Source organism: Mus pahari, chromosome 2, assembly GCF_900095145.1.
Source record: "Mus pahari chromosome 2, PAHARI_EIJ_v1.1, whole genome shotgun sequence".
NCBI lineage: Eukaryota > Metazoa > Chordata > Mammalia > Rodentia > Muridae > Mus > Mus pahari.
The window spans coordinates 119,389,591-119,413,016 of record NC_034591.1 but is presented as its reverse complement, the minus strand read 5'-3'; the positions used below and the strand labels follow the sequence as shown (position 1 = coordinate 119,413,016).

At 35.5% G+C, this 23,426-nt stretch overlaps 1 non-coding gene across 1 annotated transcript; it reads right to left on the bottom strand.

Annotated features, from left to right (window-relative positions):
* Positions 1-5,775: 5,775 nt before the first annotated feature.
* Positions 5,776-5,881, bottom strand: LOC115063451. The gene has a single exon (XR_003843326.1). It is a non-coding gene; the product is annotated as a U6 spliceosomal RNA (small nuclear RNA).
* Positions 5,882-23,426: the final 17,545 nt, after the last annotated feature.

The following is a 23,426-nucleotide window of genomic DNA, read 5'->3' as shown; positions in this document are numbered from 1 at the left end:
AAAAAAAAAAAAAAAAAAAAAAAGCTTAGGCAGATTAGGAAATGATGAACAAGAGAAATCTGATGCAGATACAATTGAACAGGGTAGAACTGTTTCTCCCAACAAACAGCAGAACCTCATACCCTTGGCCAAGTGGTTCTTTGTTTTAGAGTCAAAGGTAAAAGACAGGGGTTATGAAATATCCCTCTTTAACTAAAGAAAGCTGCAGAGGCTATGTATGTGTCAGAGGTATCCCCGTATGAAGACCCAGACAAGCCATTTTTTGAAGCTATCAAGGTAATGACTGTATTGCCTTGGAACACTCAAGGTGTTGGACATGTTAGAGCTGAGGGATGCCTGTGGAGGAAAGCTTTCACCAGGGAGAGAAGTATGTCACAGTCAACAAAACTGAAAGGAGTTGGAGACCTGAAAAGTACTTGATATTAGATGCAGAGATGCAGAGTTTGAAGTTTGTCCTGGTAGTTTTAGGTTATGCTTCGGTCCAATACTTCTGTACTATGAATCCTTTCTGCCCTTTTGTAATGGTAATGTATATTCTGTCATTGTGTATTAGAAGCATGTGATGTGCTTTTTTTTTTTTTTAAGTTTGATTTTGTTTCATTAAGTCTCCTAAAAGACTTTGAATTTTGAACCTTGAAAGAGTTTTGAGACTGTGATAGACTATGGGGACTTTTGAAGTTGTATGAATAAATTTTTGTATTATGACACAGCTGCAAGCCTATGGGGACAAGAGAGTGAAATGCAGTGGATTGAATAGGAATGACTCTCATAGGCTCATAGATTTGAATGCTTGATCACTTGTAAAGGGGACTTTTCATAGGATTAGGAGGTGTGGCTTTATTAGTACAGGTGTGGCCTGGTTTGAGAAAGTATATCACTGGGGTTGGGCTTTGAGGCTTCAGAAGCCAAAGCCAAACTCAGAAAGTGGTGAGCTTTCTTCCTGATACCTGTGGGTCTGAAGGACGTACTCTCAGCTACCATGTCAGGCTGCAAACCTGATCACTGCAATGAGGATAATAGGTAAAACTTCTGACACGGTAAGCCAGCCCTAATTAAATGTTCTCCTTTATAAGAGTTGTTGTGGTCATATTGTCTCTTCACAGCAATAGTCCACCGACTAAGACACATGACCAGAGGCCAAAGGCAAGGCCAAAAGATGAGCATCCTACAATTCTCTTTGAGGTCATACAAATGACAAGATTATCTACTAGCTCCCACAATTTAAAGTTTCCATCACCTCCTAGTAACACTATACACTGTGGCCAAATCTTTCTTACAAGGCCCTTTGGGGAAACATTCCAGATCCAAACTATAGCAACAATAGAGCTGCCTATCCTTATGCAGAGTATGATCCTTACAGTTTCCCAGGATGTCGCCCAAACACTGTGATTCTTAAGATACATAGAGAACTATTCAGAGGGAGAGATTAAGTTTGGGGGAAGGGAATGGGTGTGGACAAGAGTACTGGAACATCAAGAATTTTATATGACGCTACCCCATGCCCATAAAGAAACTGACTATATTTTTTTTTCTATTTCAGTCAGCTGACTAATGTTTAATTAGAACAGATTCTTAAGAAGTGTTTAAAAGTATCTATAAACCAGAATTATCATTGATGCAATGTATCCATTACCTAATGGACCCACATATTTCAAAAATTTGATGAAAAATAAAATCATTACTTTAAGGAGAAATAAAGGAATTGAAAATGATAAGATGCAGATGTCTATCATGACCGTCTTAACTTTCTAAAACAAACAAACATAAATAAATAAATAAATAAATAAATAAATAAATAAATAAATAAAACAACTAGTCTCTTTTATGTGGAGAAGGTTGGGACCAGGGACATACAGAAAGTTTAATGGAAATCTGTATCTATGTGCTTCAACTGGACATCATTACAATATGTACCAACTTCCTCCATGGAGTTATCGTGTTTTCACCCTAGCCATTTCAGGGGTCCTTAGAGAATCACTATACCATCCGTCCTCTTTGAGCCCAAACTTTCCCGGATCATCCTAAACACAGTCTTTGAGTTTGATTTTGCCAATTCTTTTCAAGTTATAGCATGATAGCATCGTATTGATTATGGTCAACACTGTGCCTAAGATTTTAGAACATTATGTTTATACAAAATTTGTTTGCAAGTATAGAATGCCATATTCCTACAGTATATGGGGATGACCAAGCTCTATAAATGTTCTATGGAAATAAACATCATATATGTTTCTTGCTAGCAGAAATGAATAATCATGGCTACTTCTGCTTGCTGGTCTTCTGTAAGAAAATAAAATGACAACAATGTAAATGAGTTCTGCTATTAGTGATTCCCCTCCAGCCAAATTAGGAAAAGTATGTACATAATCTAACAAGATTTCTGGCAAATGAGAACTAGTCAAGTCTTTGAAGTAAAACAAGTTTTGTATAAGGTGTCTGATGTGTGGGTTACACAGCATTCAGAAGCATGGTGTAAAAGATAGATAAGAAAATAAGAAATTGTTTATCTTTGAAAATTGATTTACTGAAATATTTTGAGCCAATTTATTCTCCAGGAAATATAGAACATTATGTTTTCTTCCTCTTACCTCAAGCTATAAGAAGTTTATCTGGAAAAACAAAACAAAACAGAAATGTTATCATGTTCACATGAGCCCTTAAGAAACATCCTTCCTTTAAATGATTTTCCCTGAGTTGAATTTAATTAAGTTTAGAGTAGTGAACTTAGGCACAAAAGTATGAATGCATATCAAATTATTGTCTAGACGAAGGCATCATAATATTTCCCCTTACAGCTGTATCCTGCTTTCAATGTTTTCAAGAAAAGATTTACCTAAATCAAATTTCCGATAATCAATCACACTGCAGAATGCACAGAGAGACTTTGTTATTTAAAGGACTGCCCCAGAGTGACTTGCAAGAATAATAATCCTTGGTGACATCGTAATCTTTAACTGCTTTCACTGTTGTATAAATCTGCCTTTACATATGACAAATCTGCCTGAAGAGATGTCTACTCAGAAATGTTGAAAAGTATGTTAATATTATCAAGAAGGTTGTTTATAATCCCTACCCTGACCCACCATTATATGTTAGTGACCTTATCAAATACTCTAAATAATCAAAATAACATGAGAAAAGGTATGCTATATTATACTTCAGAGATTTTAATCTATGCTCCAGAAACACCCTTAATTTTGTTTCTGGTGGGATGGATATCAAATGATTGGAGTGTATGATGTAGCAAAAGCCTTCTATAGAGTTGTTATTATACAAGCAGTAGGCATGGAATGGGACTGGAGACAAATGTCCCCAAGTATATGCATCTAATGATAGGAAGATCCCATTAGGTATCTCTCATTAGTGACAAATGATATCAAACCAGAACCAAAGTCTTAATCAGATTTAAGTGTTTGGGGGGACATTTTGAACCAAAATACTTCACTCTCTTTAACTATGCAAACCCACGAGAAACACAGCTCCAGATAAAAGAGTTCATTTTCTAACTCATAGCAGTTAAGAAAACATTAGAAGGAACATGTTGCAACTTCAAAGTTATGTGACTTTCAGGAGAATTTCAGGAGGCAAGGACTTGCTGAGGGTTGAATAATCTCAGAAAATTGTGTTAATTTTGATTTTGTTTTGGGAATATTTTTCTTATTGTTTTAAGTAAATTTTGTTTTTTATTAATATTAAGTGTATGGGTGTTTTGTCTGTGCATGTTTATCTGTGTATTACATGTATGCAGTGCTCCTGGAGGCCCATAAGATCCAATGGAACTGAACTATTTATGGTTTTCAGTTGCCAGGTGAGTACTAGGCACTGGAACCCAGGGCTTCTAATAGAGTATTAAGAACTCTCAGCTACCACGGAGTCACCATTTCTCTCATCTAGAAGGCTAGGTCTAAACTGTGATGCGCAGGGAAGCAACAGGTACACACTAGACAGGAAGAGAAGTACTTGGCAGCTTGGACAGTATTATGTATGGTATTGGAACGGTCTTGCTGTTGTCTTTCTTTGCCATGAGCACATAATGAGGAGATGCTGTGAGAACGGCTTAAGTCCATGATGGGGAAATCAAGTCCTGACTGAGATCATAATCAACAAAAACAATGCCAAGTGTTCACTGGGAGATCATACCAGGCCAGTTCCTGGATGCCAGTAAAAAATTTTCACTTTCTCACCTTGAATGTGTGAAATCTGATTAGCATTTCACTAAAATATTTCACAACAATTAATTCTGTACAAAATATGATGGAATACATACTATCATATTTATTTTTATTTATTCATGTTATTTATTTACAGACAGGGTCTTATTATGTATCTCTGGATGGTCTGGAATTTGCACAGCTCCCCCCATCTCTGCCTCCAAACAAAAACACACCATCATTTTTAAAACATAAAGTTTACAAGTTTGTGTGCTTAGTTTATTTGTGCGGGATGCTCAATATGACCCCTGCTGTTTTTATGCATTGATGCAATGCATTTTCATCCATCTTACTCCTGAATGTCTCATTAATTCTGCATTTTGCAAGACATTCTCACTTCACAAATCCATCTTCTGACTTGCAGAGACCCTAATTTCTCAAGTTGGAAGTTGTGAATTACTATCACTCTAATTATAAATCCCTTCGTTACAAGGTACCTTAATTCATAAATCATCAAAAAATATTATAACCTTATTTCTTGTAAGGTATATATTTTTGTCACATTTTAAGCAATTTGATTTTCCCATGATTAATATCATGTTATTTATTTAGTAATTGTTCACATTTATTGAGTATTATGTTACATGTCCTGTGCTAAACTCTAATAAAAGCTCAGAATCAATCCTTTCACTCTACTCTCAGTGATCAAGGTTGTGCTTAGAGACACTATATAAAGCTTCAAGTCTCAAAAAGATAAGCAAGAATAGACTTGAACACAGAAAATTTCCTGAGCCCAGTTCTTTAAGCACTATAAAATTCTGGGTCATATACCCTGGGGAACATGCAAAACTATAATATACCACTTATTTATTTATTTCCTTTCTTAACATGTCACTAAAATTGTTTTATGGTCCTTTTGATAATATTTACTTGCCAGGGACTATGATGAAAATAAGGAGTGCATCGTGTGGATACTTCATTCCTCCTTAGAATAAGGAAAAAAATACCCATGAAAGGATATAGGTACAGAGAAAAAAATTAGAGCTAAGATGAAAGGATGGACTATCCAGAGACTACCCCATCCGGGAATCCATCCCATCATCAGTCACCAAACCCAGATACTAATGCACATGCCAGCAAGATTCTGCTAAAGGGACCCTGATATAGCAGCCTCTTGTGAGGCTATGCTAGTGCCTGGCAAACACAGAAGTGGATGCTCACAGTCAGCTATTGTATGGAACACAGGGCCCCCAGTGGAGGAGCTAGAGAAAGTACCCAAGGAGCTCTAGGGGGCTGCAACCCTGAAGGTGCAACAACAATATGAACTAACCAGTACCCCCTGAGCTTGTGTCTCTAGTTACATATGTAGCAGAAGATGGCCTAATCAGCCATCATTGGGAAGAGAGGCCCCTTGGTCTTGTAAACTTTATATGACCCAGCATAGGGGAAGGCCAGGGCCAAGTAGTGGGAGTGAGTGGATAGGGGAGCAGGGGNGGGGGGGGGGGTATAGGGAACTTCCGGGATAGCATTTGAAATGTAAATAAAGAAAATAATAATAATAATAATAATAATAATAATAATAATAAACTGCCAGACCAATGAGTCAAATGGAAAAAATAAAAAAGAAAATAAGGAATGCTTTGGAAGCATAAGTGTTGTCCTTGTACAGGGGCTATTGCTAATCTTCTCTGTGCTGCTGCAAGTGAAGTATATGTGCTGCCAATGGAAACGTTATTATCCCTAGATTCCAATATTTTAAATTTTTATGTGCAAAGTTGTATGTAACAGACACCATAGACTACAAGGCTTCAGAGAAAAGAAGAAGTTTGTTTGAAGAAGAGTGCACTAAAGTGCCTTCCTATGCAGGGAATGAGAGACATTGAAGGGTTGCATAATTCTGAACTTTCTAGGTCAAAATGCACACTTGCCGTTCCAAGATAAAGATTAACTCAATCAGAAAAGAAGGATATTTTGGATTGAGGAGAATGTTCATGGATTACTGCATCCAGAATCAATGTAGAAAATAAACATAATATAAAATCACATGGATATAACAAAGATTGTCCTAAAATCTAGAAGAAAAAAATAGAAATTCATGCATAGGAGAACCTCCAATAAATATAAATACAGAAGATCCTTATCTGGCATATTTGCAGGTCGTCCTTATGCCCTGGAGGGTATGACTCAAATAAAGACACCAGAGGTACCCTTATGAGGCTCTGACTCCAAGAAACTCTCAGAAATCTGCCACTGTACTTACTCAGTAACAGGATAATCATAACAAAGTAAACTTAAAAGGGTAAACAAGATTCAGTGGGCTATAAGTGTTGGAAGCACGTCAAATTAAAAGCCTCTTCTTACTATACACCCAGGCAATTATTTGGCATATAAGACTGGGTGCCACATATGGTATGCTCCTCCACAAAAAAGAAAAAAAAAATACATCAACAAAGTTATATGGGCTGGAGTTATCTTTGCCCTACACAGGGGATTATATGGATGGACAAATTCTGGTATGGATAAATGATAAAACAATGAAGTATTAAGACCTCTTTTCTTAGAAATGCTAGCTCATGCAGAGCCACTGTGGTATTGTATGATGAAGGAACAAAAGAATACTAAGATTAGGCGTGGAAATAAATTTGACCAAGATATAAACCATGTAGTAGGCAGAAATTGAATAATAATTGCAGCTTATTTGACCTGAAAATTTTTCTTGGGCCTAATCACAATTAGCACTTTGGCTTGGGACATGGCAATCTGTCCAGATGGGCTTGGAGATTTTATTTCTGTCTGTTGCCCATGACACCATAATATTATTAAATATTGGGGTTATAGGGTTCACCAGGGAAAATTATTGTAAAAGATTACTGTTTTATCATGGCTTATTAATGTTGACTAAACTTATGACCAAGAGAAAGTTAAAACACATGTCTGCAGACAAAACTGATATGATCTATGTTTTGGAAAGATATGCATTTATCCCTGCCTACTGAGTTCCTTATAAATAAAGAAGCACACTGACTGCCAGTCAGTCAGTCTTCAAGATTCCCCCAACCCCTGTGTCTAATTCACACCTCCCTTGCTGACTCCTTATCTCCTCTAAGGGACCTGACCATCACTGGGACTGCCCCCCTGCAATCTACCCCAACTTAATCTCTCTAATATTTTACTTTGTCTATTGTCTTAAGTCAACTAATAAGACAAACATTGACATGATCCTTTTTTAATAATGTATAAAACTCTAAAATTTTTACAGAATTATTCATGCAGATTAAATAAATTTGTTGAGACACTTTCTCCCAAACCTCATCAGAAAACCAGACAAATTGGAACTCTAGCTGTGTCTACAGAAACAGCAAATTTTTAAAATTTTCCTTTTTTAATTTCAGCTAACCTGCTTAAAAATAATCACTAGGTCACTGGAGTTAATGTTTCTCCATTACTCTCTGTCTTAGCAGCAGGTTAGCCCTGTACTATCCAGGCTGACCGTGAGTTCTAAGTGCTCTTGTCAGACTCTCATAAGGGCATGAGTGACACACATGTACAGCTATGCTCAACTATCCCCCAAGAGACCTTGTACATTTGGATCTAGCCAGGCTTCGCTAATTGAAGGATCTATTTTAGTCTCCTGTGTTTGCTGAATCTCGATACCTAGTATATTTACAGGGGTGGATTATAGTATAATTATGATGATATAAAATAATTGGTGCTGAAAATTAATGAAGAAGAGAAATGTATTTGTTCAAATTCTAGAGGCCAAAATATGAAGCATAAAAACTGTGGTCAGATGTGCAATACAACAAGGGCTGCTTTCTCAACTTGCACTACCACAGTGGGGAATAAGTTTTCAAATGAGATTTGGAAAGACATAAACCTTGAAATAGTAGACTCTTATATTTTCCCTTGTTCTGGGTCTCAAAATGCTAGAGAGATAAAATCCAAGCAGAATAAACAGAGTACTATTTTGGTGCTCTGTTCTGGAACAGCATTGAAGGGCATCTCCAAGTAAATAACACCAATGTCTTCATTTGTCTCACTAAAATTAAATAACAAAATGCCTGTGCACTGTCTACTTCCCCACTTTGTTTTACTTTGTTTTTCACTTTCTGGTGAATTCAATCAGCAAGTTCTAAGGGCCTGTTGCTGGGAGTTAGTTGGGAATAACAGCTAACTCTTTGTATATGGTGATATGTACACTTGTCCACCTACTCTTTCATGAGTACAGGGAAGAATGGGAGATTCAGTGTCTGTTCTTGTAAAATGTATGTGTAATAGACAGACAGTGAGACTCTACAGACACACTCACATGCACACAGGCTGTCTTCAAAGCCACGGAACAAGTGTGCTTAGAATTGTTGAAGGTGGAGACTGCTGTTTAATCTCCAACCTACATGGAGAGGGTTTTAGGCTTTTGAAACAATCAGTTAACTCTCCAGATCTGTTCAATTTTAAGGTTATATTTATATTTGTTATTTCTAAAGAAATTGTCAGCAAGTGGTGAGGCTTCATGCCCACCATTGCCCTCTATGCAAGAATTTTATCTGGCTTGAATTTGCACTTTGTCTTATGCATTCTAGCAAATCTCTGTGAGTACATGTGTGTGCAATCACCCTTTGTCTGGGGAAAACTGTTTCTATGATGTTATCTACTACTTCTGTCTCTTCCATGAAGATCCTAGGACTTAGTGTATGGGATACGATATTATGACACATTTACAACACTGTTACTTTTCTATTGCTATGATAAAGCATTATGACTAAGGCAATTCATAAAAAAGCAGTTAATTTGAAGTTTACAGTTTCAGAGGACTAGAGTCCAAGACCATTAATGAAAGGGGTATGGCAACAGGTAGACAGGAATGGTGCTGGAGAACTTACAACTTGATGAACATGTAGCTGTGGCACAGAGGTTGGACATGGTGGATGTCTTCTGAAAACTTACATCCTGCCTCCATTGACATACATCCTCCAACAAGACCATGCCTCCTACCTAACCAAAATTTCTACAACTAGTACCATGTATACAAACGCAAGAGCCTCCAAGGGACTGTTCTTCTTCAAATCACCACAAAGCTGTATACTCCAGAGTCTCTTATTCTCTACAAATGGACCAGTTAAGGTTTTCTGTGTTAATCACCACCTTTTGAAAGGAGAAAGAAGAAAATCCTTTGCTGAGGACTGACATATGCTCTAATATATGGGTATAGCAATAATTCATTGGGAATTATTTTAATGCCATGTTCTCTTAGTAGAATAATAGTATTGGGTTATCCTCAAGGACCTATGACCAATTAAACACAGTGCCAGGCATGGAATTCATCTCAGTAAGAGGATATTACGTCCAAACAAAAATGTGGTTGATTAATCCAATAGTATTAATAAAACCATCGTATCACTGGGTTTATCTTTTCAGATATGTCATTGTTGTAGTTTCTAGCACCCACATCTGGGATTTAAATTATGGGGACCCTGACTACTTTGATGACTGGATCAAAAAAAATCAACAGTTTAAATATTTACTTAACAAGTTCTGATTCAAAAGAAATATCTATCAATAAACCTTGAGATTTTCAGAGCACAGATTATTTTATTTAAAACTTCCAAAAGTCTTCTTATCAAGTGGAGAAAATCTTTAAAACAGTACACTAATTTTTAACTTCTTGAAGTACAATAATTCAGTCATTAGAACCACTTAGCACACTTTTTATGATTTTACATATGATTCATACATCCCAGTTTTAAATGCAATTATGAGTATCCCACACTATCAACAAACAAAAGTAATTTGGTAGGAGAAAGGGGAGTCAAATGGGTAACATCTTCTTTAATAAGACTTACAAAGCCCTCACTTAAACACAGAAAGGAAATGAAAACAGAGAAAAAAAGATATCTTTCTCAAAAACACAGAGAGGCTACTATGAAATTGATTAAATGGAGGATTTAGAACTGGGAAACAAGATTGAAAAATAATAAAAAAAGATTCATCCAGAAAAATTCCCCTGTGGTGCTGTCAGTAAGAGCCAATAGGAATAGGTGGTATTATATTACCAGCCAACTGAAGTTAACAGCTTATTTTTAACATCAACCGTGATAAATATTGAGTAATTCTGTGTTTTGGTGACAGAGTGCATAAATAATTTTTCAAAATAAAGTTATTTTTCATAGACAATATTTATATATATATTATTAGTAATATTTATTAAATACTTGAGAAGACTTAGAAGAAGCAATTGACTTAAGTTCTTATTACTTGAGTGTCTAAATAATCGTCATTTATATCAAAGGAGTAGGATTTGGAGATAAACCATATATTATAATCCTCAACCTAAGCATTTTTATCTCTATAAATTTGGTTATTAGTAGTATTTTAATATAATACTTGAGAAGATGATGACTTTAAAGAATAAGTGGTATAAACAAGCTATAGACTTAAGTTCTTATTACTTGAGGATCTAAGTAATAGTTATTGGAAATAATTGTATCTTGCCAAGAGCCATATAAGAAAGGAAAGGCTAAAGGCAAATAAATAAGTTTTCTGGAGATGGCCAACTGTTTTCACATGGCCAACGATGGCATGCTCTGAAAGGCAAGGTCCCAAGAGACTTCTTCCAAGGTTTGCTTCTTGCTGCTGATATGCCCTTTCCTATCACTATTGCATAACCTAATGATTCCTGGGCGTCAGCCCACCCCATTGAGCAAATTTCCAACAGATCAATATGAAAGAGAGCTTTCACGAAATAATGCTGTTTAGAGGAATTAATGGCTTTATAAGATTCCAGATTTGATTCAAATAATTTTAGGAAGAAAGTTATTAGGAAATTGTTTCAGTTATTTTGTCAAAAAGATGAAATATATTAAAAATCAAGAATATAATATATACATTCCTCAAAGAATAATAAGTAAAAGTTGTATAATAAGGAATAAAATGAGCTTTTACAATTAAAGTAAAAAGAGAAATAAGGTTGGGACAGATTTGTTCTAAGAGCCAGGTCTAAGAATGAAGCCATGGGTGTGTACTATGATAAAGCAAGGCCATGTGAAACTGTTGCTTTGAATTTACAATGAGCTTATAGGATGAAACATTGCTTTGAACTTACTATTGACATCCTTCTGTAACTCTCATTTTATGTAACATTTTATGTATAACATAATTCTTTCTTACATACAAAACTTTTTTGTCTAAAAGTTATAAAAATTTAAAAGCAATAATAAAATTTGGTATAGCCATGTCTGAGACATCCAGAATGTGTGTATGGCTTGGGAGGCTCTGCCTCATCCATCAAAATGTATGTGTGTGGCTTTCAGGGGCTCTGCCCCATCCACCCAATGTATATATGTATGTGTCTGTTTGTCTAGACATACATTGTAGGTATGTAGGTATGCAAGTATGCATGAACACTTTTAAGATTGATGAGACATGTGGTTGAGCCTGGCCAGAGTGTGTTATATGTATGAGAGAGTGTGTGTATGTACAGCTTGTCTGTATAAATGACTTACTTCTTTTTTTTTTTCTTTTTTCTATGGTTCACGAAGAGTTAATGAGTTCCAAGCCTATCACCTGGACAATCTGAGGTCCTTGAGGTAGACAGCAGGGAACCCTAACAGTTATAAGCTTTCTTTTATTCTAATCTCCCGAAGCTGACAGAAAGACTGTATTACCAGAAGACAATGACTTTTAGACTTAGACTAGCAAACAGTTATAGACAGAAGCACCACCACGGGTATATAAACTTTGACCTTGCTACTGACTCTACTATACCCATTGCTTCCTTCCTCAAAGAACTGGTGCTGGTTGGACACTGGCAATATCTAATACAATGTATAATTAGAGTTGCAGTTACAAATTTCTCTTTTTATTTGTACAGACTTCTTACTTTCGGTCCTAAAAATATTGTTGTGAGGGAGAGAAAACGGGTGGCTGAGTAAAAGCACCAGGGACTGTCTGCCCAAGGGATGAAAGAAAACTCACTTATGCTGTTCTCTGACTTCAGACGTTTCAAGAGAATCAGGTACAATAGTATAGTTCTGTTTTTAAGACATCAAAATAAAAAGACACACAAAACCCACTGTACTTAGAAAGCTGAGGAATGAGGATGATATATGAGTCCATAAAGAGAGGGGAGTGGGGTAGGGACACAGAGAGGGACAGAGTGTTAAGAACAGCATTAAACTTGCAACCTAACATTAGGTTAGAGATAAAATATGGATACCCTGATTATTCTCCATGCAGTGACTATAATGGGTTGGACCTTTTTAGAACATCACTATACATCAACTACATGATAAGTTATGCAAGTCTATCTCATCTTTTAGGAGAAGCTGGAAGTTAGATTGATATTACCAGGCACTTTCCAGATCATTCTGGAAACACATAACATCAAGTATTCAGATGAGCCCTGAGCAAAAGTGACAAGCAACAGAAGATCTAGAATATCTCAGTATGGTAGAAATTACTTAGAAATGATACTTTTCTCTTGCTGCGTATGTAGCAGAACATGGTCTAATCAGCCATCACTGGGAAGAGAGGCCCCTTGGTCTTGCAAACTTTATATGCCCCAGTACAGGGGAACACCAGGGCCAAAAGTGGGAGTGGGTGGGTAGGGGAGCAAGGAGGGAGAGGGTATAGGGGACTTTGGGGATAGCATTTGAAATGCAAATGAAGTAATACCTAATAAAAATTGGGGGAAAAAAAGAAATGATACTTTTCAAAAGATTGGTTATTTAGAAATGAAACAGTGCCTAAACTCCAAGAAATAAAACTAGCTTTCAGGCTTCCTGAAAAAGGCAAGCACAAAAAAGTCATAAGAAACACAGGAGCAAATACTTTAGTCTCTATCACAGATGGGGCCAGGTGTCAACCAAGAGCCACAGTTTACTGAATAAAGAAAATTGTCTGCGGATCAGAGAGAGTCTTCCTTTACTCTTACGCTCCACATAGTCCTGTTATTCTTTTCTAAAAAATCTGGTAAGACAATGAATTAAAGCACAACTAAATTAGAGCTGAGAGAATCAAACTGACACTCTTCGAACATTGTATGACTCCACAGACAGCAAGACAAGACAAATGAATATCTCCACATAGACCCCACAAATAATAAACTCTGAAGAGAAAGCTGTGGAGCGGTACTATTGCTGGCTGTCAACAGGGAATTAAGTAACACTGATATCAAAACAAATCTCACTTATAAAAGGCACAAATAAAAACATCTAATCTCTCCCTCTTTACACTAGTTATAAAAATTAACTAAAAAATAAAAAAAATGCCCACAATCAAAATAATATAACAGTAACAAACAAAGCAAGAATACTAAATTGAAGAGTACAAAGACATCTCATGTTCAGGGTGGATAATGTGATATTATTAAGAGATTCATATAAGACAAAGCTTTTATGAATGTACTATAATTTAATATAATGGCTATCAAGATACTAATAAAATTCCCTACAAAATCTGGTAAAATATTCAAAAATTCATATAGAATTGCACAAATACATACCCCTACACCTATACCAACACACACACACACACACACACACACACACACACACACACACAGAAAGAGAGATGCACAGATGTATACACACACATACACACACAAGTGTCCACATAAAAAGGAAGAAGTAATTTTTCCAATAAAATAAGCTAGAAGCATTACACTACTTGACTTCAAAATATACCACAAAGCTTTAATAGCCAAAACATCTTTATACTGACAATAAAAACAGGTGCAGGTCAATGGAATGGAATAGAGATTCCAGAAGCAAACCAATTCATTGACAGCCGAATGATAGCAAAAGGGCTTTGACACATTTGTTGAGAATATATGCTGGAAAAGGGGCAATCCTTTCAACACATGGCAGTGGGTAATTGAATGTATTCATGATAAAATATAAATGGAGATCTTTCTATATCCTCAGCTAAAAAACTCTAGTATATTAATAACTTGAATGTAAGTCCTGGAATTAGTCTATTATAAGAGAACATAAGTGCCACACCCACTCCAGTGACAAGTCCACAAGCTTGGCCACAGTCCTGAGGCAAAACGTTTCATGGAAACTGGTCTCCTGGAGGTCCTTGGTGTCCCATAACACGGGTGTGGTCTAGATTTGTCCTTGCGATAGTCGGTAGAAGGTTTTGCTTGCTTTCTTTCAGTATTGCTTTATTTCAGTATAGAGGTGCCCCCAAGGAATGATTTGACAAATAGCCACGTTAGATTGGACGCTGTTTCCTGGCCTCCATGGGTGTCCCAATATCCTCATCAACCCTTGAGTTGACCCTGGGCTTTGAATTTCCTAAGAATGTTACTTATTCAGACGAAAGGCCTCCAGAACTGATAGATAGTGAAAGAAATCGGGCATTGCAGTTTACTGGATAAGAGTTAGAAATTTCAGGGCAAGTTCAACAAAGTAAACTTAGAATTCTCATTACAGTCGTATGGCAGACGACATTATATAATAGAAGAACGTTGGTGGGCTCCTCTGGTAAATGGAGGTTTCCCACAAATACTTAGAATAATAGCTGAGTCACTCCCGTATACAGGAATTTACAATGGCCTAGGAAGAAGGTGGGTTGTGGTTTAAGGAAAAACTAGAATATCATGTAATTCACAAAAAGACTAGCAAGAATGGAACCTCCCTGGTACATACTTTCACAAGTCCCCCAAAATAGCATAGTTAGGTGTTTGCTAAGGACTAGCTAGTAGTGGGTTATACAATAGAGTAGAATTGAAACTATGGCTAAGGCATGAACTCCTTGCCCCTGGCTTCTCAAAATAAGCTGACTTTAGATAGGGCTGATATTTATCTCAGTTGTAAACACTGCCTGATTTCTGCCAGTTTTCATGTACGAATTTTTCTGTTTTGTTTAAAAAGTCATTATGCATCAGATGACCTCAGTGTACCTTTGCTGATGTACTACCTAACTTCCTTGTTTTCTTCTGTAATGACTATGTAAGTCTGATGCTTGCTTTGAGAAATTACACTCAGATTCAGCACTCTCTTGTGTTCTTGTCTGTTTGTCACTCGCCAACTCCTTGTGCACCTGAGTACCCGAACCCTGATTCTCTTCAGGTTGAGGGACCCCATCTGGGTCTGCCCAGGGCACATAAAGTCAATGTTATTTTTTGTTTTTTTTTTTTGTTNTTGTTGTTTTTGTTTTTTGTTTTTTTTTTACAAGACCAAAGGAGCATAGAAATAAGTAAAAATAGACATATCAAGTTGCACTAAATGAGAAAGGTTTTACAGAGCAAAGTCAACAGTCAACAGGACAGAGCAAGTACAGAAGAAGGTACTTATAAATGGCAGCTTTCAAAAGAAGTTATGTTTAGACTTCTAAGTAACTCTAAAGGCTCAGCAGGAATGAAAGGCCACCAAAAAGCAAATCAAAAAAACAAAACTGCATATCAACTGAACACAGCAAGACTGGCACGTATCACAAAATCTAAAATAACCTGCTCTAGTGAACCTATGAGAAAACATGAGAAAAGGCAGAAAGAAGGGTGAATATGATCAAGGTACATTACTCATAGGCACAAAAATGTGTCCTAATTGAACTATATTATTCTTCACATTGCACATATATTAGTAATAAATAAAAATAGGGCCCATTGTAGAATGTCATTTGAACTATAAATTACTTTACCCATATACAAAACAGTATGTAGTTTTCTCAATTTAAAATGATAAACTCAACAATCCTTTCTTGGTGTTTTAACTAAAATAAATCAATATGTCAAACAGAAATCTGTATTCCCATGTCCATGGCAATGCTCTCCACAGCAGGCAAGACAGAAATAACTTCATGGTCCATCCAAAGTCAGTGGATTGAGTTTAGACCATCCTGGACTAAAGGATAAAATACTGTCCAAAAAGAATAAAACAAAAAGTCTGAAAAGACAGCTCGGTGGCTAAAGTGATTGTTGCACAGAATGAAGACCCAACCTGAGGGCAGAATTCCAAGTATATTCTAGGTAGGTATGTGGCCCACCTGTTATCTAGTGTGGGAGGTAAAAACAGGAAATCCTCAGAGCAAGCCACCTGGTGAGACTAGCCAAAACATTAAGCAGAATTCAGAGAACAGTACCTCAGTCCATAATGTGAGGACTGATGGACCTAAGTCCAAATGAACACACAAATATACTCATATATACCTATCTCTGTCCCTGTCTCTGTCTCTGTCTCTCTGTCTCTGTCTGTCTGTCTCTGTCTGTCTGTCTCTGTCTGTCTGTCTGTCTGTCTGTCTGTCTGTCTGTCTGTCTCTGTCTGTCTGTCTGTCTGTCTGTCTGTCTGTCTGTCTGTNTCTNTCTGTCTGTCTGTCTGTCTGTCTGTCTNTCTCTCTCTCTCTCTCTCTCTCTCTCACACACACACACACACACACACACAAATCTATAATTGCTACTTACAAAAAAGAGAATATTTGCTATAATATGGGTGTTATATTAAGAACAGAAATTGAACATAGAAAAATAAAAATTAATGATCTCTCAAATACAGCAGCCAGGGCTAGAGAGATAGCTCAGCAGTTAGGACCATTTGAGATGCTCTTCCAGAGGATTCAAGGTTTCTTCCTACATCAGGCAGCTCACAACTACCTGTAACTCCAGCTACAGATGGCCCAGTGCCCTCTACTGGACTACTTTGCACTCCTACTCTCTCTCACACAGACTCAAATACACATACATAATTCCAAGTAAGAATAAAATTTTAACGCAGAATTTTAAAATACCAATTTTCTAAAAGTTGAAAATAGAATGGTGGATATCAAAGAGGAGGGAATGGGCAGTTGGAATGGTCGTCACAGCATTAGGAATGGATAGTTACTTACGTTTGCATATAAGTAGGCTCTGGTGTGCTATCACAGAATAAGATGACTTTAGTTAATTATATACTCTATATTTGAAAAGGCTAAAAGAATTTTTAAAGCTTCTACCATAAAGTAATAACAAATATTTGAGGCGATAAATGTGTCTAACCTGATTTAAGCATTATATAATTACCATGAGAATCTAACCATTATGTGGTAACTAACTAAAAACGTAATTCCTATTTTGTATATTAATTGAAAGTTATATTAGAAAGTGCATACTGTAACTGCCATGTAAAATTATTCATTAAAACAACTTACTTTAATAACTCATTAATCTTTATAGATTCATTATTGATTTTCTTTGAGTTACTGCATATTTTTCATACCAAGAAAGTAATTTTTCACTTATACAGCACTGAAATTATTCTATGATATTTATTTGAAAAGTGTTTCCTGAAAATATATTTAATTGCCTTCATATAACAACAAAACACCTGGAAAATAAATGCCATCAAGGTTTCTGTTACTTATATTATTTACATAACAATAAATTATATTCTATAATGGATTCATGTACATGAACATATGTGATATTCACAAGGTGAATGCATATATATTTTATATATAATTAAAATGCATCTGCCTCATTGAGGAATTACTATATTAATGTAATATTACAGAGGTAGGAATATTTATCATATATACCCTTCTAATTTTTTTTTTTTCCAGACTGGGTTTCTCTGTGTATTCCTGGATGTCCTGGAACTCACTCTATTGACCAGGCTGACCTTGAAATCAATCACCTCTGCCTCCAAAGTGCTGGGATTAAAGGCATGGACCCCCACTGCCTGGCCCCTTCTAATTTTTTGAGATTCAATTTTAACTTTATTTATGAGCATTATATATCTGTCTGTTAGCTTGTTTGTGCATATGAGTGCAATGTCCATGCAAACTAGAAAAGAAAATCAGAACTGCTGGGACTGGAGTCCTAAGTGTCTAAGAGCTACCCTACTGGGTGCTGGGAATTAAACTTGAGTCTTCTGCAAAATTCATATGAGCTCTTAACTGCTGAGTCATCTCACCACCTTGCCTTTCTAATTTTTAATTCAAAACGAAGCTATTTCAAAGGACACATACCTCAGTATAGAAGTAAGAAGCTACTTTCTGAGCACAAAGAAGAGAGCTTCTTCCACTTATGAAACTATAAAAACATTTAAGGTGAAAAATCAGAATTGGTGCACTTTTTATTTTGTATTTTCATTGCCAGGAAGTAGAAAAGAAGTAATGAAAGAGAGAGAGAGAGAGAGAGAGAGAGAGAGAGAGAGAGAGAGAGAGAGAATAGAGTTAAGGAAAGATTGGAGAATGGATGATTAGTTTATTTAAATGGGAATAAAACCTTCTGGTACTGCTCCTATACTGAACAACAGAAAGATGATAAATTGTAGTAGTTTAGTGTATATATAAAATAATTATATTTATATAATATATTTATATTATATTATAAATAATTATATTTATTATGTTATATATACTATATACTTTCAGAAGAAAGGATTTTTAATAATTTCATCATAAAATCATAAATATTTGAGAAGTTATGTATATTTACCCTGGTTTAAACATTACCTTGGTATATATGCATAAAAACAAAAACACATGACATTTTCATTAGTCAGTTAAAACATCTTTAGAATAAATTTGGAAAATGTGTCAGAAAGTGACTAATAACTGTGTTTAACTCTTTTCCTAGGAGAATTTTCAAGACAAGACACAGATCAATAAGAAAACACTACTGTGCACATTTCTATTCAACAGATGAATGAATGTCTGTCAGTCAAATAGTGCTAGAAGGTAAATGTACTGTTTTCAATTCCCTGTCACCAGCTCAGTTTAACAAAGTCGTGGCTAACTCAACAGAGATCTATAGAAAGAGTTCAACAACTAGAAAGACACTGGCTCAGAAGATCTTGCTACAGTGCACAAACTTTGCGAGAAAAAGGGTTTATGATAACAGATTTTTTTTTCCCCACCTTCAGAGACAAGAAAACCAAAAATAATTTGAATGCACAGAGAGAGTTTCAGAAGCCAGCAACTTGAAACATAGCATTAGAGGGTAAAAAAATGCATTTGGTTTTCTGACTGTACTGAAGATATTACTTCAGCTGGGAAAGTTACTAGAATCAGTATAACTCTTGGCCTTAAAATGAAAACTCACATTTTTTTTCAGACATAAAAGGTAATAAATTATCAAATTTAACCATCCTTAACAGTAGTGATAATCATTTTTGGTAACCTATTCATGTACCTTCATGCTTCATTCTTAATTTTTTTCATGTAGGTAAACTCTGTTCTTTAGGAATTAGTTTTCATGAAATAAGAAAGAAAAGTCAAAGAATACAAAAACTAGAATAAAGTTATTTAACTGACAAAGTATCCAAAAATAGAAGGTTAAATAAAGCCATCTAACTCAGGATTTCTCCATTTAGCTATGGATCCTGTGTTTGTTTGTTTTTTTGTTGTTTTTTGTTTTTTGTTTTTGTTTTTTTGGTTTAATTTTACTTGTGTTAGGTTCATTGCCTCATAGCTGAGACCATTAAGCATCACAATAATATTCAAAGGTAGAAAGGAGGAAAATGAACTTTTCTTTCTCATTTTCTGTCTCCTTGACAGGAAATGAATACTTTGTTTGAAAGACAATCTGATGAATTCCCCTAACACTGGAGGGTCATGAAAAGATCCCAGGGCCAAGAATGGTAATGCTCCATTTCAGCACAAAAGCTAATTTTGATTGAAGAAAAGAGATACTATAAGATTTGATAAGTAGCCAATGCCATTTGCAAGATAAATTTCAGTCCTACATAGTTTCTGTATCCCATGAGGGTAGGATGAGATCTCCACTTTCTATTATTCTTTTAGCAAAAAGAAAAATAAATCTTTTAGTCTGAAAAAATGTTTGAATTTAAGCAAAATAATACAAGATAAAAATTTGTTTAAATAATAAAGACCAAGGATATAGCTTGCTCTATTTATACATTACCCACTAGTAATCTCATCTATCTATGTAATCAATATTTCTATTTGAAGTTGGAAGTAACTTTACTTGGAGGATGTGTTTGATACTTTTCTATTTCTTTGACAACACAAAACAAGCAAAAACAACATAAAAAGGAATAGTTATTTTGACTTGTGGCTCCAGCGGCCAGAGTTTATAATTACAAGGAAGAACAGCAGCAGGAGGCAGTAGCAGGAAGCTCTGAGATCCTGACCTGCAAGTATGACTTGTAGAAAGTGACTTAGAAGTGGGAGAACACTATAAACTGTCAAAGCATACTTCCAAGGCAGCATTTCTGAAGGTTCATGATACCTCACAAAAAAGAACCACCAATCAAGTATTCAAATATTCCAGCCAGTGGGGAGCATTCCTATTCAAATCACCACAGAGGAATATAAAAGTTTCATCAAAAAATAAGGATGAAGTGTGAACAGAAATTGTACAGAACTGGACTTGCAGATCTGCTTGGGGAGGATATCACATGAGGCATGTGTAATGGAACTGGAAAGTCTGCTGTGAGATTCTATTGTATCTAGGAATGACAGGGAAGCTGAGCCACACAAAATCTCAAAAGCATGGCTTCCTGAACAATGGCAACACCAACTAACATGCAAACACGGATGGCAGAAATCCCTCAGAGCTCTACCTCTAGATAAAGATATAAGGGCAATTAAGGACTGTCAAAACAGGAAGAATTAATATTCTCCAGGGACGAGCCCGTAAGTGAATATGAAATATCAAGTATTCAGCCCTAAAATTGTGTGCATACAAGGAAAACTGAATAGACCTAGAAGACATTTACCTACATGTATATGTAATTTTTTAAAAGAGGTCATAGTTTTAAAGGGGGTGTGGACATAGAAATGTATTTCAATTAAAATATAATAAAACATTTTAAAGAGTATGAAATTAAGTTATCTTATTTTTCATGCTCTTTATTCCCCTTCGCATCTTGTCCCCATATTCACTTCTAATTTCTAAGATACTTTCAGTAGTAGTTACTTAAAGCCTTTGCCAATGTGAGTCACTCTTGTATCTTCTTCTATTGTCTCTTACTTCTCTTCAATGGTATGACATTTTTCTAATTTTTCACGCTATAGCAATCTTTACATTAATATTATTTTAGAAACTAGAAGTGATCCTTGGTAGTAATGCATTAGTTTTCTCTGTGTATGTTGTTTTCTGACACATATTTATATCATTGTTTAATCCCTTCAATCTTGTGATTAAGCATTTATTGGGATTGATTAGGCAGTTATGTGGGTTATGAGCAAATAAATTAGAAATTGCATAGAGAGGCTTATTACTCTTTGTACACTTATTTTAAGTGTTTTCTTCTCTACTTTCCCCCTCTCTAGCTTCTTCATTCTCTGATATTTGGCATTTTAGTCAGATAAATTGTTCTGCCTGTCTCTTTCAATTTGTGTATACTCATACCAGCTGGGGAGATGTCTTGGGGATTTTTTTCAACTCACTCTTTTCATTTAAAGGACTCTTTATTCATGCATGTCTCTGCTTTTATTGTCTCCCTGTTGTGCTCAACTAATTGTTTTTCATATGTTATGTTTAGAGCTTATCATTTTAGAAGCATGGTAGTTTCGCTATAACCCTATTTCTTCATTACCAGAAATGAAATCCCAATATGTTTGACATATGTTGTGAATGTTAAAAGAAATGCAACTGAAGAAATATATACATATAACAGAAATACATATGTCTCAAATTTATGTTAAAATATTACAAATGTTGTAGAAGTATATAAAGAAAGTATACAGAAATATTAGCTATTGTTTGCTAATTCTTGGATTTAAGTGACATAAACATTATTATTTTATACTTACAGGCAGGACCAAAATTCCCCTAAAAATTGGTTAATATAAAACATTTATCTGCAATGTTAACACCCATTTCAAAGAGTAACCTAAAGGATAGAACTACAAACCAATGAAAATATTTATGCAAAAAAGCATTGTAACCAGATATATTGAAATTAAAACTAAAACTGCAAGTTTGGATCCATGACAGAACACCTTCACTTCCTTACTCCAAAAGGAGACAAAAATTCAGACACATACACATATATTCACTCCCACACAATGCCTCTACAACCAAATACACAGGAAGCTTTAGTCCTTGCTTTAGACATCTTTACATATTCCAATATTAGAAAACCCAGGAACATGAATGCATGTGCAAGATATGTTTATTCTTGTGTGACTAATTCAAACTAATGCTCATGAGACATTTTTAAAAAGGAAATGCAAATAAATGTGTATATATTGAGTACTTTGTAAAAATGAAATTTTAAAATGAAAAAGAATCATCTAAAATGTTATCAAAATTTTTCAAATATTCTAGATCATCTGGTAGAACTCTATTTATGGCATGTCTTAAAACTCAAGCTAGAATATAGTACCATTGTTTTTTGTTTATTGTATTTTGTTTTTGACTTTTGATGTTTTTCTGTTGCATTTTTCAAGATCTTAGAAATTGTCAAAATAGTTAATCAATAAAAATTAAGACATTGACTTAGTGGACACATTCCCTCTGCCATGCTGAGAAAAACTTACAGTAAAGAGTTAAGTCTAAAATTGTAATCAGAGTGTGAGCAGCATGAAGTCTAAAACATAAAATTCTCTATTTCAGAATAACTGAAAAGACTGAAGAAATTCTCAGCATACCAACAGATGATTTAGATTATCTGTCTATCCATTCAATATTAATTAATGTCATGGATTAGCATATTTTTAAATGCGACAGTACTCTTTTAAATACATTTATTCTCTCAAACATTACATCCAGACAATGGTTTTTACCCTCTGTACTCCTCTCAGTTGTCATGTGTACCTCCCCTGTCCCCTGGATCCAGTCATCCTCAGTTTCTGTTCAGAAAAGAGCAGGCATTCCAGGAATATCAACCAAATGTAGCATAAAATATTTCAATAAGACTAGGTGCTGGGCGTGGTGGCGCACAACTGTAGTCTTGGGAGGCAGAGGCAGGCAGATTTCTGAGTTCAAGGCCAGCCTGGTCTACAGAGTGAGTTCCAGAACAGCCAGGGCTATATAGAGAAACCCTGTCTCGAAAAACCAAAAAACGAAAAGAAACTAGGCACAAACATTCATATCAAGGCTATACAAGGCTACCCAGTAGGCACAAAAGCATCCCAAGAACAGGCAAACGTGTCAGAGATACCCCTGATTTCTTAGAGTGGGGCAGTATTTTTTTTTCCTTACTGTTCATTGTGTACAGTGGATCATATTTGCCATAAGGATAACTAGAAGAAAAAAAAAATGTGTCATCTCACGAGTTTGCAGTAAAGTTGCCACACTGAGGCATGGAAAGCCTAGAAACTACAACAGGAAATAAGAGGAAGAGATCCAGGCCCTCTCAGCAAGCTACATAGAGTGCCTAGAGT